The following is a 19,677-nucleotide window of genomic DNA, read 5'->3' on the forward strand; positions in this document are numbered from 1 at the left end:
TCTGTCCTTACTTGTGAATGATTGAAACCGACATCTAAAGAAGATATCTTAATAATTTCAACTTACAAGTAAGTGCAACAAGAGATCAATATTCTGCTTCTGCAAAATAAGCGGTGGTAGATCGACAAGTAGAAACACAACTAGCCCGACCAAAATAAGATAACCTAGTTGGCAACATCAAAATGACTAGAATAATGACAATGTCTAAGCATAAATCGACTAAAGTTGTATTTGGATTGATGAATGTATTCAAATATATTTTTTTTGTTTAGAGAAGGAATTGAAGACCATAAACTTCAAATCAATTTATTATATGTTTATATAGTATTTCAATTAATTAAGATGAATTTCAAATTTATCCAATAATGATGTCGTTTGAAATACATTCTACTTTGTATTAATAATGTGTAAATAAGTCAGATGCAGATTTAATATTTGTACTATTATTTCATTGTAAAAAAAAAACTATAATCGAAATCCATAGATTTCAAATTCATCTTTCCATGTGTATATACCCTAAGTGTATTTACAATATACTGAATATCGAAAAGTTTTACATTGAGACATAAAAGAAATACCACGAGTATATGATAAATTTCCATATTAGGAACTTGTGTACCATCTTTCGGTTGCAAACAAAGATTTAGTTTCGTAGGAAAATCAAACGATTAGCAACCAGTCATACCAAAATTGGATGAGATTTCAAGAGTACTTTCAGAATGGGATACTTCGATTCCTAAAAAATACTTGCCAAGGTAATTTATGGAGAGAGATTGAGCAAGAAACGTCGCATTTAACTAAATTTCATATGAAATTACATTTGATTTTTTTAATTTTGAAGCAAAACATGTATATACGGATAATAACATTGATGTATTGTTGTCGATGAAATATATTATTCTCAAATGTATATATATTCACGAATAAATTTATTTCATATTAAATTACATTATTATTATCTTTGGATTAATCATATATCGTATAGAAGCCTAAACATGATGATGTGGTGGAGGAGCATGGTGATGCTTATGTTTTGGAGGCTCAGCATGAGGGGCATCAGCATGGTGGCCTTTGTGGCCGTGATGGGGTGGATGAGAAGGGTGGCCATGATGCGGGGGATGACCGTGGTGGCCGTGATGGGGAGGATGAGTGTGGTGATCGTGGTGGTGAGGCGAAGGAGCATGGTGGTGGAGTGGCTCGGACGTCGTGATTTCCCACACAATATCTTCATCTTCTACGATTTGGTCATTTTCATTAGTGGAATCCAAAAATGTGAAATCTTGTTCAATGATTCGAGTGAGGCATGGAGTGGCAAAAACCAAGAGCCCAACAAGCAGCACGAGAGAGTGGACACTTGACATATTTAATTCTTTGAAAATATTTGTTGGTGCAAATGATGGGAATGCCAACCCCTTTTTATAGCCATGAAAAAAACAAAAATGAGTTTTTAACTAAATTTATTTCTTTTGCTTTGATTATTCATGCATTTGTTCGAGATTTTAAAAAGTGAAAGAAAATCTAGGTGTAATTAATTTTTTATATTGATAATATATTTATGAATCTTGACGCATTTATTAGAAGTGTAAGGAATTTTGGTCTTATAATCATAATCTTGATATTTTTAATCTCAACATAAATTAAGGAATCTGGATGAAATTAATGTTATTCAAACATAAATAATATGTGAAATATTGAATAATAATTATTTTGAATATCATCATTTTTTAAGTCAATATTTCGTTACTAGCATTGAATTTGAATGTTGTAATTTGATTTTAATTATTTTCCTTTGCAAATATTATGTTGTAACTAGGTATAGGTACCTCAAAATGTTGAGGTGTATACCCAAGTGTTTATGTGACAAACAGGGGAGGAGCCAGGATTCTTAAATACCTGGGGCCGGCTCTATCATGTGTTAAACGATAATAGATTCAGTTAAAATTGAACCGAATATTCTAAAATCGAATTAACTGGACTTTTTTCTAACAAACCGAACCGACCGAACTTTACTGCGAAAACCTAACAAACCAAATCGAAAAAATCGATTATTTCGATCAGTAACACATTCAACCGAAATTTTAGAATTTTTTTTAAATAATCGTGTTTTAAATAAAAATTGTAATATAAAAATTGGATTAAATAAATTTAAATTTTATTTATTAAAAAATATTTTTAAATATAGTACTATTGAATAATAGATTTTATTAGAAATTATAATATTTATATCCTTGTAAACTTTATTCGATCGCTCTATCTAGTAGGGACAATTATTGCACCTCAACACCGAACCAAATTTTGAAATTAATTCATTTCGATCTATTATTTTGGTTGAAATCGATATTTTATTCACTCATAGACTGTAATTGATGTTTTCTCGTTATTTTTTGATATATGTTCTTTGGTTTAAAAATAACTTGACAGTTTTATTTTCTTCATTCTCTTAGTTACTAAACTAGAAAAATTCAATATTCTCGAAATTTTATAACAAAGAATTATTTTTCAAATTTCATACTTATTCAATTTTCGGTTATTATAAATTGAAAAATCACAAAACAAGTCCAATAATAATTGCACATCAATAATCATTATACATTTCAACCAATTGATTATTATTCCGAAAATATGCAACAATAGATTTTTAGGGTAAAAATTCAAATTCCAAAATTCATATACATCATAAGATAATATTATTGCAACTTGAATAATCACATCTAAATATTCAATATAATTTTAGAGTCGTTGAATTTTTTTATCTCAAAGTTGCATAATTTCATAGAATACGATAATAAACAACTCATAAACAGTAATTAGTTATGATTTATGGGAATTGTTTTATTTTTAATTTTTAAACATGAGATTAAAAAAATTAAACGTATAAAAAATTTGTTTTAATTTTAATATGGGCTGAAAAATATAAAATTTAAAATTACTAATTTTTTTTATTAAAAAAGTAGGTGGGGATGGAGCCCACCCTAGCCCAAGGGTGGCTCCGCCCCTGGTGACAAATGATAAATATTGTTAGGTGTTTATTCAATTTTGTCTGCAAAAAATGATAAATTTTATTTATAATTCAAAAATGATAAATATGTATTCATATTTGTATATATTTAATTGTATGGGTTTTTTTTAATAGGTGACAATTAAATAGATGTAAACTAAACTAAAACAGGTTTTGTTTTTTGATAAAATAATATAAGAAACAATATATACTGGGAGTTTTTAAAGTAATAAACAATTTTGATTTCTTTGTGTAAGAAAAGTTATAGATGCTAAATATGGGGAGCAAAAATAATAGTATAATAGATGCGAAAAAGCATAGGAGTTTAGTTTATGTATATGAATTATAAATCGGTGTAAAATGATATATTAAATGTAGGAATATATATATTCGAAAATGTTTAAAAGAGTATTATTTAATTTGGTTAAAGTTGTGTATGTATGTATGTTGTAATGTTTAAAGGTTTTATTTAAGCTTGTTTGAAAAGTAATGAAATTGACAAGTTTGAATGCATCTAAGTAATAAGAATGAACATGGAATTATCAGTTAAATATGCGGAGTAATATTAAATTTTTTTCTTGTTTTTTATTTTTAGGGAAAAAGTGGCTGATAGTAATTAAATTTTTTTATTTTTTGAATTTTTTGTGTGTTAATTTTTTACTTGAAACTTCAATTGGAAGTTGCAACTTGCAGTATTAATTGGCCTATGAAATGATAAAGCTGACCTTGCACACTAAATGTATAAATTCCAGCATTTCTTCTAGCAAAATTTTCGTCGCAATGTACTCCCATTGAGGTGAAAGCAAACATGTTATTATAACTACGAACGCACGTATTAAACTCTTTTGCATCGTCATCATTGCCAATATACAGTTGTAACAAATCATAAAGCATTTATGAACATAAAAGATTTATTTCTCCCGAAGAACAACAAAATGTCGGTGGTTCAGCATATATGCGCTTGGCATCACAATATTTACAATCTGACACATTATGTAGCACATCTGGAGCACTTGCTATACACATTAATAGGTCAGTCATAGTATTTTCTACATCAACCTTATGCAAAACATGGGCTTTATTTTCTTTGCGCCGCGCCGGCGAATTTTTTTTTCTATCCTACGGTCATTTGGACAAACATATTTTCGTTTACGAGAGTTATTAGCCCTGTTTATATCTACTGGGTTTTCTTTTCTTTGTCGCGGCATCGTAGCTAATTTATAATATCAAGCAATTCAAAATAATCAAATTTAATATTATTAGCCTGCTGATATAAGAAAATGTAAAATAAAGCTAGCTATGACAAGAGGGGGGAAAATGAATTATAACCTATGATTTGGCAACACAAAAGCTAATAATTAAAAGCTCTCTATACTAATAAACATGGACAAAAAAAACGTCATCTATAACAACAGAACAAGAACGCTGGATTCTGAGCTAATAACTCAGTAATAAAAGATCAAACATGTACGCAGTACGAGTGAAAAAAATGGCCATAGGTTTTATTTGTTGGAGCTTCTTACTGAGAACACAACTATTTCAATATAGCAAACTCAAATTGAACCTACATATGACAAGAATAACAAAGTAGTTAAGCAAAGCAATATAACAAGTCAGTAGTTGGCTAGCAAACAAAATAATTTATAACCATAGCCCATAAAGCAAGCTGAGCCTGAGTTTTTTGCTTTTTTCCCTAAAAGCACAGTATTTTTTCCTTCTATCTGAAAACAGAGGAAGTTAAACCTTTTCTCAACAGAGAAAATAAAAAATAATAAAATGTTTTAAATGGTTAATTTTGTTGAATACAACGAACTCAAATCTTGCAGGTCATTAACAAATACTCTGAAAGCTTTTAACAAGCCCAACAAAAACTATAAATCCCTTATATCAAATCCAAGCTAGATGGCTCGGTTGCAAGAGCTAAGCGTCAAAACAGGAACCGAAAAACCAAAAAATCAGAAAGCATGCGCAAACAAGCATAAAAAAAAACTGCAATACAGATAATCGGGAAGACAGAACGAATTAGCCCAAAAAAACCTGAACGAAAAAATTAGTTGCCCACGCAAAGGTGCAACAAAGTCTTTCCTTTGGTAGATCGATTAGGCAATAAAAATCATAACAAAGAGCAAACGAGAAACCGCTGCTAAACCACCGAAACAACAACACTAAAATAACGTAAACCATTGAACAATTTCCAAAACACTGAGCACATGCAAGTTACACTTTCTAAAGCGCCAAATATAGCAGGATACGTGATATAACTCAAGCAGAACACAATATCCGAACAAAGCCAAGGAAAACACGCACCGAAATGTCGCTTTCCGAAGCAAGGAGATCGCACCGCGGGCAAAACGATGAGCACAGAAAGATGGGAAGTACAACGTATTTTCGAAGCAAAGGAGATCGAAACAAAGGGAAAACGATGGGCAAAGAAAAACGAAAGGCAGCAGGCGAGACGAAAGGGGGCGAACAACGTACGAGATGGAGAAGCAAAACGATGGGCAAAGAAAGACGAAAGGCAGACGGCGAGAAGAAAGAGGGCAAACAACGAACGAGACAGAGAAGGGGGAAAATTTGGGAGAAAAGAGGCGCAAGCAGATGGGAGTGAAAGAAGGCGGAGGAGAAGAAAGAACCGATTACAACAATTCTGAGACAATAAAGCTTCCCTTGAGTGAAAGAAGACGAAAGGAAAGAGAGAACCGGTTACAACATCTCTGAGGCAAATAACCTTCCGTTGACAACACGTACGCTTTTTTTTTTTTTTTGTTGGAGGGCTCAGCACAGCACACGTGTCTTTTTAGTGACCAGCAACCGTACCAAAACAGGCCCGTTTCAAATTTTTTGTGCTTTCATATATGTAGATTTGTTGTGTGACTTCAATAGAGAAAACAAACTGAGGAATGGGGAATTCTTGCTTCTATTTCTCCCAAAAATTGTTAAATATATATCATACAAAGTTTATTTCAGATATAGATAATTTTCATAATAAAAACAAAACAAAAATAAATTTTGTATAAATGAATTGAATTAATGATCTAATTATATAAACAAACTTAATTTAATTAATACACTAAAACCTTCATAAATTAATACACGATTAATTAATAATTTCTCTAAAATAATATTTTTTCTCAGTCTCGACTTGGGCCAGTTTACTAAATTAATAATTTTGGTTAATCGATAATATGATCATTTTGTGGAAGAATCTTTTATAATTCTATAATTATCATAAATTATTAATTATCTAAAATTATTTACATAACAAGAACATAGTAAAATATGATTTTATTATTGTTCATTTTTTTCTTGAAATTTAAATTTAGTTGGATTTCATCTCCAACTTTTCACATTACATTCAAATTATGAAGAGTAGTTGTAGATGTAGAGCTTCTTTTCTCATAATTGGTTACAAAAGTATTTGTACACACATTATATGTTAAATCATGAATGTTATTTGGTTAATTAACATAATGAATATTATTAGATACTCACTGAAATTTGATGGTTCTTTTCCGAGACCCGTGCCAAAGTTTCCAACCAAGGCGAGCCTGAATTAAAGAACAAAGTGTTAGAATGGGGAAGGATAGTTTTTCAGCATAGCATGTCCGACGCTCAAGTCAGAGATGAAATATATGAATAGGGTAGCTAAGACGTCTCCTAAAAATGAGAGTAGTCAATACCAAATGAAATCTTCAAATATGATATTAATAGGAGAATAATGTGGAGACCACAAATGTTTGGTTGGGGAACAAGTGCGTATAGCTCACGCGCCTCCTCGGCCTAGGGCTTGCTCTCCTAGGGCTAGCCAAATAGAGAAGAGCTCGCCCATGGGGCGAGACAACACTTGGGAGATTGTCTACTAGGAGCGAGGCTTCACGTTTGTTAATTTCATTGGTCATGTAATTCTCACTTCTCACTTCTCAGCACATCTACAACTCCTTGGAACACTTCTAACTTCTAATTAGCACATCATCAGCTCCTCGGCCCTAGATCCTTCGAATATCTCCAACTCCTCAGTTCATCCCTAGCTCCTTAGCACACTCTCAACTCATTTGCTCGTCCTTAGCTCATTAGCACATCCAACACTTCTTAGCACACCTCCTAGCTCCATTCCTCACACACCACGTACTTCATAGCTCGCTCCCTTACCTGCCACACTTCCTTGCTCATTTTCACATCTCATATCTCAAATATATTTTGTTGTTTAGAGAAGGAAGACCATAAACTTCAAATCAATTTATTATATGTTTATATAGTTTTTCAATTAATTAGGATGGATTTCAAATTTATCCAATAATGATGTCATTTGAAATACATTCTGATTTGTTTTAATAATGTGTAAATAACTCAGACGCAGATTTAAGATGTGTACTATTATTTCATTGTAAACCAAAAAAACAATATTCGAAATCTATAGATTTCAAATCCATCTTTCCATGTGTATATACCCTAAGTGTATTTACAATATAATGAATATCGGAAAGTGTTGCATTGAGATATAAAATAATACCACGAGTATACGATAAATTGCCCTATTAGGAACTTTTGTACCATCTTGTGGTTGCAAACAAAGATTTAGTTTCGTAGGAAAATCAACCGATCAGCAACCAGTCATACCGAAATTGGATGTGATTTCAAGAGTACTTTTAGAATGGGATACTTCGATTCCTAAAAAAAATACTTGCAATGTAATTTATGGAGAGAGATTGAGCAAGAAATTGTTTGATGTCGGATTTAACTAAATTTCATATGAAATTACATTAGATTTTTTAATTTTGAAGCAAAACATGTATATTAGGATAATAATATTGATGTATTGTTGTCGATGAAATATATTATTCTCAAATGTATATATATTCGTGAATAAATTAATTTCATATTAAATTACATTATTATTATCTCGGAATTAATCATATATCGTATAGAAACCTAAGCATGATGGTGTGGTGGAGGAGCAAGGTGATGCTTATGTTTTGGAGGCTCAGCAGGGGCATCGGCATGGTGGCCTTTGTGGCCGTGATGGGGTGGATGAGCAGGGTGGCCATGATGCAGGGGATGATCATTGTGACCGTGATGGGGAGGATGAGCGTGGTGGTGAGGCGAAGGAGGATGGTGGTGGAGTGGCTCGGACGTTGTGATTTCCCACGCAATATCTTCATCTTCTACGATTTAGTCATTTTCATTAGTTGAATCCTAAAATGTTAAATCTTGGTCGATGATTCGAGTAAGGCATGGAGTACTAGCAAAAACCAAGAGCCCAACAAGCGGCAAGAGAGAGTGAACACTTGACATGTTTAATTCTTTGAAAGTGTTTGTTGGTGCAAATGATGGAAATGTCAACCCCTTTTTATAGCCATGAAAAAAAATTCAAATGGGTTTTTGAGATTAACAAAGTTTTGCAAATGAAAAACAAAGGAATACTGATGGGCTTGAACATCCAGTACTTGAACTTCCTCCTCCTGATTCTTTACCAGTCCCAGAATTGCTCCTATTCCCTTTCTTCAACCTGTTTTTCCTTTTCATCCAGGGAGGGACGTAAGGAGACTGAGCCTTTTGGGAAACACTCATCAAGTAGGGCCGATCGAATACCAGAAACATTTGATACATATAATTTTAAAACCATTTTCTTTTTTACATAACATAATTTATCAGAGTCGAATGAACAGAAATCAAACATAGAACAAATCAAAACTTCAGATTAGAGCTTTTCAGAACAGAAACTTATCAGATCTTATCAGACAAACACATTATAACGATCATGGGCTATCCTCGATCTTGGGCTCTTTTAGGGGCCTTTCCTGTAAATGGGTTCCCTCTGGGTCTTTTCCAGCATCCGGGTTCCCTCTGGGGCCTTCTCCCATAGACAGTATCCTTCTGGGGCCTTTTCCCTCACAGGCTTTCCCGATGCACCATTATCAGAATCAAAATAGATACTTATCATTTGGAGATGGATTGGTTCGAACAAAACGGCACCAACACAGAACAAAGCGGAGGGACATAGACGACCAAATGGGCGGAACGAAATGATTTGAAGGACACTTAGTAAAAATCGAATTCAACACTTATACAAAACATGCAGTAGAAGACCGTATTTTAAAACGTACATAATCTTTAAAACATATATAACCCACTTACATTGTTCAAACAAAACAAAAAAATTCTCCTTGGGCGACAACTTCTTTTCCCCGGATCGGTCCTTCTTACGAACTTTGGGCAGCACTTATTCAATATTTTGAGCATAGTTTTGAGTTGTTTCAGCATTACTTCGACGTGTTTTGTTGTGGCACAAAATGACTGCACGAACCCTTGTTTTCTTCCTTGCCTTGACCAAATTCTTGGAGTGAAATGAGAGGAAATTTGAGTGTGGTGTTTGCTTCAACATATGGGGTATTGATAGGTAGAAAAGTGACCCTTCTCCGAAATTGTCCCTTAAAATGCCCAAGGATGATGGTCCAAATAGCCTCTAAGTGGTCAAAGATTATCAACAACCGAGGGTCACCTTGGTGAACTCAATGGTCACTCTTTATACATTGATTATGTCCAATTTTTTGCTTTTCTTATATCTGGATTTTTGTATCTTTTAGGACAAGAATCAATGAGCTTACTGGAGCAGATGGTTTAAGCTTATGAGCTAGGGGTTTCCTCCTCCGAGAGACGACACTTCAATTCTTATGGTTTTGCATTGCATCGGTTTCCTTTGAGCTACCTTTCGAGTTTTTTAAGCTGAAAATTTATGTATATTGTTGACTTTCTTTAATTAAAAGTTTAGGATTTAAAAGTCGGATTTTATTACATACGTGATTTGCTTCGGAATTTCGGGGTCTTCACAAGATGGTTTTCCACCTTCATTATTTGGACTGGAGGTTTGGACAATGAGAACCAAGACTCCTCAACATTTCGAATTAGGCGAAGTGCAAGGCGTAGATGGCACGCTTCGTGCTCGCCTCCCACAATATAAGATCTGAACCTGTTGTTGTAGGGAAATGGTATTGCCCGGCCTTCATATTTGTCAAGTAAGAGAGACTAAGGGATCGGGTGGAAAGGTCGATGTACTGTGGAATGACATTGATTTTCACCTGGTGGAAACTACTTAGTGCTAATCGACATTTTTCTTGAAAATGAAGAATTTTTTGTGTTAATGGGAACAAATTCACGTAATTTAGTAGGCGAAACGAGTTTTTCTGTGATTTTAGTAATCGGATTATAGCTATGAGATCATTAATTTTCTATCTTTTTTTTTATCAACTTGATGTTGGTGAAATAAATCATTAAAAAATTGGTATTGTACTTTGTTTCTCTTATTTTTAAGTAGTTTAATTAAAACCATATTTTAAATTTTTTTAAAAAAAAATATCATACTAAATTAAGATTATTTTTTATAATATCCTTTTGGTTAAAATAAATGTATAAATATAATAATGATTGTTGTTTTTTTATACATATGTCAATTACTATATTTTTAATTTTTTATAATTAGTTGTTTAAAACATTTCGCCCCTAATTATATTTTCTGGCTCTGTCCTTACTTGTGAATGATTGAAACCGACATCTAAAGAAGATATCTTAATAATTTCGACTTAAAAGTAAGTGCAACAAGAGATCAATATTCTGCTTTTGCAAAATAAGCGGTGGTAGATCGACAAGTAGAAACACAACTAGCCCGACCAAAATAAGATAACCTAGTTGGCAACATCAAAATGACTAGAATAATGACAATGCCTAAGCATAAATCGACTAAAGTTGTATTTGGATTGATGAATGTATTCAAATATATTTTTGTTGTTTAGAGAAGGAATTGAAGACCATAAACTTCAAATCAATTTATTATATGTTTATATAGTATTTCAATTAATTAAGATGAATTTCAAATTTATCCAATAATGATGTCGTTTCAAATACATTCTACTTTGTATTAATAATGTGTAAATAAGTCAGATGTAGATTTAAGATTTGTACTATTATTTCATTGTAAACCAAAAAAACTATAATCGAAATTCATAGATTTCAAATCCATCTTTCCATGTGTATATACCCTAAGTGTATTTACAATATACTGAATATCAGAAAGTGTTACATTGAGATCATATAAAATAAATACCACGAGTATACGATAAATTGCCATATTAGGAATTTGTGTACCATCTTTTGGTTGCAAACACAGATTTAGTTTCGTAGGAAAATCAAACGATCAGCAACCAGTCATATCGAAATGGGATAAGATTTCATGAGTAATTTCAGAATGGGATACTTCGATTCCTAAAAAATACTTGCCAAGCTAATTTATGGAGAGAGATTGAGCAAGAAATTGTTTGATGTCGCATTTAAATAAATTTCATATGAAATTACCCAGTAGATTAGATTTTTTTAATTTTGAAGCAGAACATATATATTAGGATAATAACATTGATGTATTGTTGTCGATGAAATATATTATTCTCAAATGTATATATTCGCGAATAAATTTATTTCATATTAAATTACATTATTATTATCTCGGAATTAATCATATATCGTATAGAAGCCTAAGCATGATGATGTGGTGGAGGAGCATGGTGATGCTTATGTTTTGGAGGCTCAGCATGAGGGGCATCAGCATGGTGGCCTTTGTGGCCGTGATGGGGTGGATGAGCAGGGTGGCCATGATGCGGGGGATGACCGTGGTGGCCGTGATGGGGAGGATGAGCGTGGTGATCGTGGTGGTGAGGCGAAGGAGCATGGTGGTGGAGTGGCTCAGACGTCGTGATTTCTCACACAATATCTTCATCTTCTATGATTTGGTCATTTTCATTAGTGGAATCCAAAAATGTTAAATCTTGGTCGATGATTCGAGTGAGGCATGGAGTGGCAAAAACCAAGAGCCCAACAAGCAGCAATAGAAAGTAGACACTTGACATGTTTAATTCTTTGAAAATGTTTGTTGGTGCAAATGATGGGAATGTCAACCCCTTTTTATAGCCATAAAAAAAAATTCAAATGGGTTTTTGAGATTAACTAAATTTATTTCTTTTGCTTCGATTATTCATGCATTTGTTCAAGATTTTAAAAAGTGAAAGAAAATCTAGGTGTAATTAATTTTTTTTTATATTGATAATATGTTTATGAATCTTGACGCATTTATTAAAAGTGTAAGGAATTTGGTCTTATAATCATAATCTTTATATATATATTTTTAATCTCAACATGGTGTTTAGAATGGTAGAAGAATATGAAAATAAATTACGGACTTTATTTGATTTTAATTTTTATAATTTTAATTTTGATTTTGATTTTGATTTTTACAAGTTATGATTATGTTGTAATATATTATATTCCATCTATATATAATACTCTTATATCAACCAACTAATAATTTAATTTTGCATAAAGCATGATAAAAGCTACTGATGAATGCCGATTTACTCTATAAGATTACCTAAATAATCAATAAAAACTCTTGCAAACATTACTTAAATATTTTGTGATCAAAACATAATATTCACATGCATCGTATGTGTCTCGACTTCTTGGTTGTTTTTAAACATGCCATTTCAAGAATCAATTTCAAATTTTTGGGAACAGATACTTTTTGAGTATTTATATGGAAAATAGAACGATGTGTGTGTGTGTTTTTTTTATAGAGATGTTACATTTATCATTGTTCAATTTATTATAATCTATTAATATATTACAGTGCATTACAAATAATTCAATAATAGCATCAAATGACCAAGACCAATTTGGCAGCCCAAAATTTAAATCGAGGACTCGCGATCATTTCATGTTGCTTGAATATTATTCAAGACTTGATTTGAATTTGATATGTTTTTGTTGAGTTCGAATTGCATTTAAGAAGATTTTAAGGGGGGGTTGGTTTTTTTCCTTGTTAGATTTTAACATGACATAACAATTCTACGTATGGATTATTTTTCAATATATTCATTAATGATGTCACAATTTTCTCTTCAATATGATTTATGACATGCATCCTAATACACAATTCATTGTTACTATCCCAACAATGGAAAATTTCACCCTACCTTGTGGGCCACTGCCCCCAAAAGGTGATCAAAGGCTCAGATTCAATCACACATATACCCCATGAGGTGATCAAAGGCCCAGATTTAATCACCATGTAAAATCAATGGCTCAGATTTTGTGGGGGCAGTCTCGACACTACCACCAACAATAAAGTTGGAAATGAGTTGCACATTGATCCCTAGGTACGATTGGTCGCAAAATATTAAAAATATTCCTAGAAACCTGAAAAGTATAAACCCCAGGGTTTGAGCTAGGGATGTCTGGATGGGCATACGAAATGGGTCATGGGGCGGGTCTCGGGTCTAATTTTTCAGACCCGTCTAGGTATGAGACCCGCTCCATATATATGGATATAAATACTCTATGGTTTTAGTTTTATTAATTTTCATGTAACTCATTATGTCGTGAAAATACTTTGTTTGTTATTATTAAGTGTGGTCGAAGTCATGAATTAGTTTTCTATTGTGTTGTATTTAGATGCTTGTTTGTTTCATAATTCAGTAATGTGATAAGAAAATTATTGTTTTCATTTAAAAAATTCGGGTCTCACGGGTCTACCAGGCCCCATTTCGTATACGGGGTGGGACGGGTCCGAAGAATATTTAACTAGGGTGAGACGGGTAATGGGTCAAAGTTTTTTTCATGGGACGGGTCTTGGGTTTAGCCATATCCACTCCATACCCACCCCATTGACATCTCTAGTTTGAGCTAGGATGCAAATTTTATATCAAACCTAACACCAAAAGATGTAAAAAAAAATAAAAAAAGACTATTTCAATCGAATTATGCAACAAAACTTAATCGCCATTGGAGATTCACAATTTGTGAACTGAGTCATCAAACTTCACTAGAAAACGGAATCGACCAATTTAATTTTACCAGAATCATAATAAATGAGAGCGGATCGCACCCAAAAAACGGCAGAAATATAGAGGGATGCCAACAAATGTTGGTAGTCGAAGTCGCATTCGAAAACTGAAATCGGAAAAACAACATGAAAACAGTAAATCAAGCACTAAAAAATAAATTTTCCTTAAAAGAGAAGAACATTCCACATAATAATAAAAAAAAAACAATTAAGAATAAATCGTAAACAAAGTTCTGATAGTTATATAATAACTCACAATGGTGCATGCAAGCTGCACGGAACCGATGCACTCCATACACTTGACATGTAAAAGGACTATTAACTAATAAAACACACAAAATTAATTACAAGGACAATATGGACATGACACAATTCAACTCACTCATTTGAAGATAGATTGGATTATATTATATTAGCATAAAAAGTCATAATCTAACATATTAATGACACTTCAAATATTTGAAAGTCATAATCAGCTCTTGCATCTTCAATAAAAAGTAACGGATCATGGCACACGCGATACGTGTGTTCTGCAGAAAAATTAGATAATAAACTAGTTTTTTTTAAAAAAATTAAATGAAAGTTATTAGTTTTTACAAATTGAAATTATAAGAGAGAAAATTGAATGTAATATATAATGAGTGGGTCTCATGTGAGACNTAGATGATGATAAGAATACAATTCAAATTATTTAAATCATACAACAGTTCAAAAACATAATTTTGGTCGCTCTCTGAGCATAAACAATATCACAACCCAATAACATAAATAATAGGTTTAGTCAAACAAACTTTCATTAATATAAGAAAATTTTTTATGTGTTTAGTTAGTGAGAGTTTTGCTGATTTAATCATTAATTAAATCTTAATGATGAAGATAATCAGGGGCTACCTTTTATATAAGATACATGCAAACAATTTTATAATTACTATTGATAATAATAATAAAAAAAAAATTTACTAGAATTGCACAAAGTATTAAAGGTGAAAAAGAAATTCATCTGAATTCAAAAGGTGTGTTACTTTACGTATTACTTATAACTGATCTGATATCAAAATATTAAGTTTTAATTTGGACGATTTCTCGGATTCCAAATTCAATTGTAACAAATTCATCTTCCCAACTCCAGAGTAAAAAAAAATAAAGTATTACTTTTCATCGATGATATTCTTATACACATCTATCTTTATTTTTTTTTATTCAAAAAAATTAAAATAAACCAAATAATATGAAGAATGGTCATGTACAATATAATCAACTACTACCTAATTGTCCATTGACCTACCAATTATTATTATTTTTATTTTTTTTTTCAATTGGAGCCAATATGAATTATTAATCCATTTGGTCAATTAAATCTGAAGTGACTTTGTTGAAATGGATGAGCCGGGTAAGGAGCTCCAACAGGTCAAATCAATAATTTATAGTTTTTAGGGAATTTGAGTGAAGGTAATGGCTTCAATAGCACCTGCAAACAATGAAAGAAACTCGTGAATGGGCGCCAGAGGGGTATCCGGCGTGGCCACTCCGATGCTTAAGTCAGCAGGTTGAAGATGAACATAAGCAATATTTGGGAGAAAATATGTGTAATACTTGAGAGTTCAAAGATTTCCGAATCGGTAAATGACATTTATACCTGCTATTTATAGTAGAAGATGAGGTAGGTACCTTGATTCCAATGCTACCTACTAAGTATGGTAGGTCGGCTGCCCATACCCTATCTTCTGATGACTTTTAGGACACTCCAAACCCAAGTTGTTCTGACAGATTAGACGTCCTGTATCAATCATACTTGAGTATGGTTCAATTCTCGAGGTGGCTCGGGCAATTGATTACCCGGGTACTTATATGAGAGCTCGGGCGATTATTGCGCGGGAGACCGGGCTGTTCGAAGAATTCTTGGGAAACATGCAGTGCTCGGGCTCTTAATAGTGTCCGGGTCGTCAATCGACCCGGATCCTTATGGCAACGACTCGAACCGGATCCTTATGGGGGTATCACCACCCATCCCTAAAATAGTCGGGCTAGAGCTTGACTCGCTGTCCCGATCAGTCCCAGATAATGAACAGTGCATCAAATTGAAGTCTTCAAATATCCCATAAATGAGATGAAATGCTGAGACATTCTGTCCCCTGGATTCATAATAACTTATTGTTTAACATTCTTGGGCCCTGTCGATACTACCGCGATGACACGTGTCATAGCACAAATTCCCGCTTAAAAGACGTTTCGTATTTCGAGAAGTGGATAAGTCTGACACCTTGATAACCGTACACGTCTTTTCAACTCTTGGCCCATCTTAGTCGTTCGTGCATTTACAGATCAACGGCTGTGATTAGTCCCTTCCTCCTATACATAGCCACTCACCCCTTTTTCAATCGTACTAACAAACTGTCATTCAGGAAACACAATGGCTGGTGCAAGTAGTTCGAAAACTCCGAGTATGACCGAAGCCTTAAAGGAATCCGCTCTAGAGATTCGAAAATCTACTATGGAAGATGAAGTGTTTCACGCAATTATTGNAAAAAAAATAAAAATAATCTCTCTTTTTTTAAAAAAATTAAAAAAATATTTTATTCTCTCTTTTTTTAAAAAAATAAAAATAAAAATAAAAATAATGAATTGCTATTGCTTTTCTTTTACGTGAATTCAACATTCAATAGGCTTTCTAGACTTGGAAATGTGTGTTGATGAAGCCATGGAAAAAATGGATAGATAATCATAAGGCCAATACACTAAATGCAAAGGCAGCAGTATGCCTGCACAATGCACGTTTGTGGGGCTAAGACAAGATACATGACTGACCCTTCAAGCAATTTTTACATAAAGTAAAATTATAGATATTCTTTATACGGTCTCACGAATCGTATTTTGTGAGACGGATCTCTTATTTTGATCATCCATGAAAAAGTATTACTTTTTATGGTAAGAATATTACTTTTTATTGTGAATATCGGTAGGGTTGACCCGTCTCACAAATAAAGATTCGTGAGATCGTCTCACAAGAGACCTACTCTTTTACGAATATATTGTCGGGAGCAATAATTGATCGTACCGAGATCTATAAAAACGTGCTCGTTTGAGTTTTTTTACGGTTTAAAATATTATTATCCGTCAACAGATTTAATGTTTTGGTAAAACGGTAAATAGTCAATCATATGTATAATATATTTTTTTATTATATGAATACGAAATCACATTGGAAATAATATTTGAATTGAGAGTTTGAAATTTCCGTTCCATTTTATTTATATCCTTTTTTCTAATATGGTGGCGATTTTAGTTTTTTCTGACGTAACATTGATGTGACATCAATGCAGAGCTGAAATGTGTAGTGCACATCAATACTCCAGATGAAAAAAACCTAAAATCGCCAAACAATAAAAAGACGTATGACTAAAACTTAAATTCAATAAAACAGAAAACCAAAATCGAAAAAAATATATAACATAAATGAGCAAAAATACAGTTTAACATGTATGTATAATTTTTAAAATATGTAAACTTGAGGCTTGAAATTATAAATCTTCAATGTATATATATATATATATAACGCAATCTTGAATTTGTTTAATTGGCCACACACCGCAATTCAAGGTGCCAAGGGGCTGTAAATTCAGAGATATTGATACCTCAACCAGTGTCAGATCTAATTTAAAAATGGGAGACATTGGTAAAATAATGACCAATTAATAACTGTAATTATATAAGCATACATCGGTCTTTTAGGACTCTTCGAGTTGGTGGAGATCGTTTGATAATGATAATGAGTTTGATCATCGTATCAATATTTTTTCAGATGAGTCAGTTATAAATGATTTGCTTAGTGTTTATTTAAATGAAAAACGTTGTTTGCATGCTACTGTTTTAGCCCACGGAGTTAGTCTGGAAGGTTATCTAAAACACATCGAAAAATAATAATTGCGAGTACCATAACTAGAAAAAAAAAATCATATAGACCTTATACAGTGTTCGAAAGTATGTCGAATTCGAGTCGAAACCTTGGGATTTTTATCACGGTCTTATCATCGATGATGCGACGATGAGAAACCCTAGTCGCTCGTGTTTGGGTGGATTCGTAAGAGATAATATGATGTTTTTTTTAAAAAAAAAAATTTAAAAATAATGGTTTCAATTTCGTCCTTTAGCTTTTGTCTGAAGTTGTATTGTACGTCATATGAAAAGAATCTTTGTAATATTTACCTCCTCACTGTGCCACAATTTCATTAAAGTCTTGGTTTTCTGACCAGTATATTCCAATTAAATACTGCGATTTCGTCTTTTATATGCAAATTTACCAAAATAGTATGGTCAAATCGGAATACCAACAATACATACAAACATATTAGTATTCCGATTTGACCATACTATATATATATTTGCTTAGAAACCGCGCTCATCTCAATGCCCACTACCGAAATGATGTTTCATCACGTCCAATAGTTGAGTATCACATCAATGGTAGGTCTAACGGACGAGCAGAATATCAAAATTGATACACACACATACCTACACAATCTTCATCTCAATAATTGCACTTATTGTCATCAATGAAAATCGAACCCGTGATTTTGACTCTGTTACTAATCGTAGGATCGAGTGCTTGCCGCTTTACCAAAAATTATAGCTGATGGTAACGGTGCAACTTAAATATTTTAAATTGTATAGAATTTCAAGCATCACGATTGATTTAACTAGTAGAGACCATTATTGTACCAATGGGTTCTATTTTAGCCAAATGAGCAAAGTAAAATTTTTAACTAATTAACAATTATCTCATTCAAGTGACAATTTTTCGTATGGGTAAGGTGTATTTTCTCAAATTCAGTAAAATCGCATTATCCGGATTTCAGTATCAAATAAACAAAAGTTTAAATAGTATTTTTTCAGGTGAACAAAATATAATAATTTTAATTTATTTTACTACAAAATAAAAAAAAAATCTACAGATAAAATTATATCACTTAAAAAATTTTATGCTGGTCAAACACTCGCTTTTGCTCGGTTAAACACCGGTCTAATACCATTATTTTAATAAAAATAAAATAAATAAAAATTCAAACAAAATATATGATTAAAAAAAATACATTATTATATTTTATAAAACAAATTAGTGTATTTCAATTTTTATTATATAACAAAATTTAACGTATGCATGCATATATACGTGTTGCTCATAGATACTAGTAATTTATTTTAAAATATCATTACGTATTATGAATCTTTATTAGCGAGACAAATCAATCCGATCTATATTTGTGATGCCCGAGGCCGAAGAGCGGTTCCTGACATGCTTCTAGATGAAGGGAACATGAATTAACCGATCTCACACTGGAATAAGAGAGATTCTAAATCTGTTAAGGTATGAGACTGTGTAGTTTAGAAGAACTTAAAAGATTTGTTATGTATTACTTATATAAAAAACTGTGTATTTTTTCTTGGGAGCTCATCACATAAAAACTCTAAAGTTAAACGTGTAAGCATGCTGGGAAGATAAGCATGCTAGGAAGATTTGTTTTGGTACAATGTGGAGAGTTGTCGAATTTGAGACGTCAAATATTTATAATAAAAATTAATAATTTGAACATAAAAAAATGTTTTTTTATTGGCCAGAATTTAATGAAACAAAAGGATACCAAGAGATCTTGATGATATATAAATAAATAAAGTAATTAAGATTTTGCATTCTCACTCTCAGTTTTACTATTCACTAACCAGAAAGATTACAAATCTTTACATATTCTTGATCAAATCTATCAAGAATATTTATAGATTTTTACTGCGTTGAATCTTC

This window comes from Primulina huaijiensis, chromosome 4 (genome assembly GCF_012295235.1).
Source record: "Primulina huaijiensis isolate GDHJ02 chromosome 4, ASM1229523v2, whole genome shotgun sequence".
NCBI classification, from domain to species: Eukaryota; Viridiplantae; Streptophyta; class Magnoliopsida; order Lamiales; family Gesneriaceae; genus Primulina; species Primulina huaijiensis.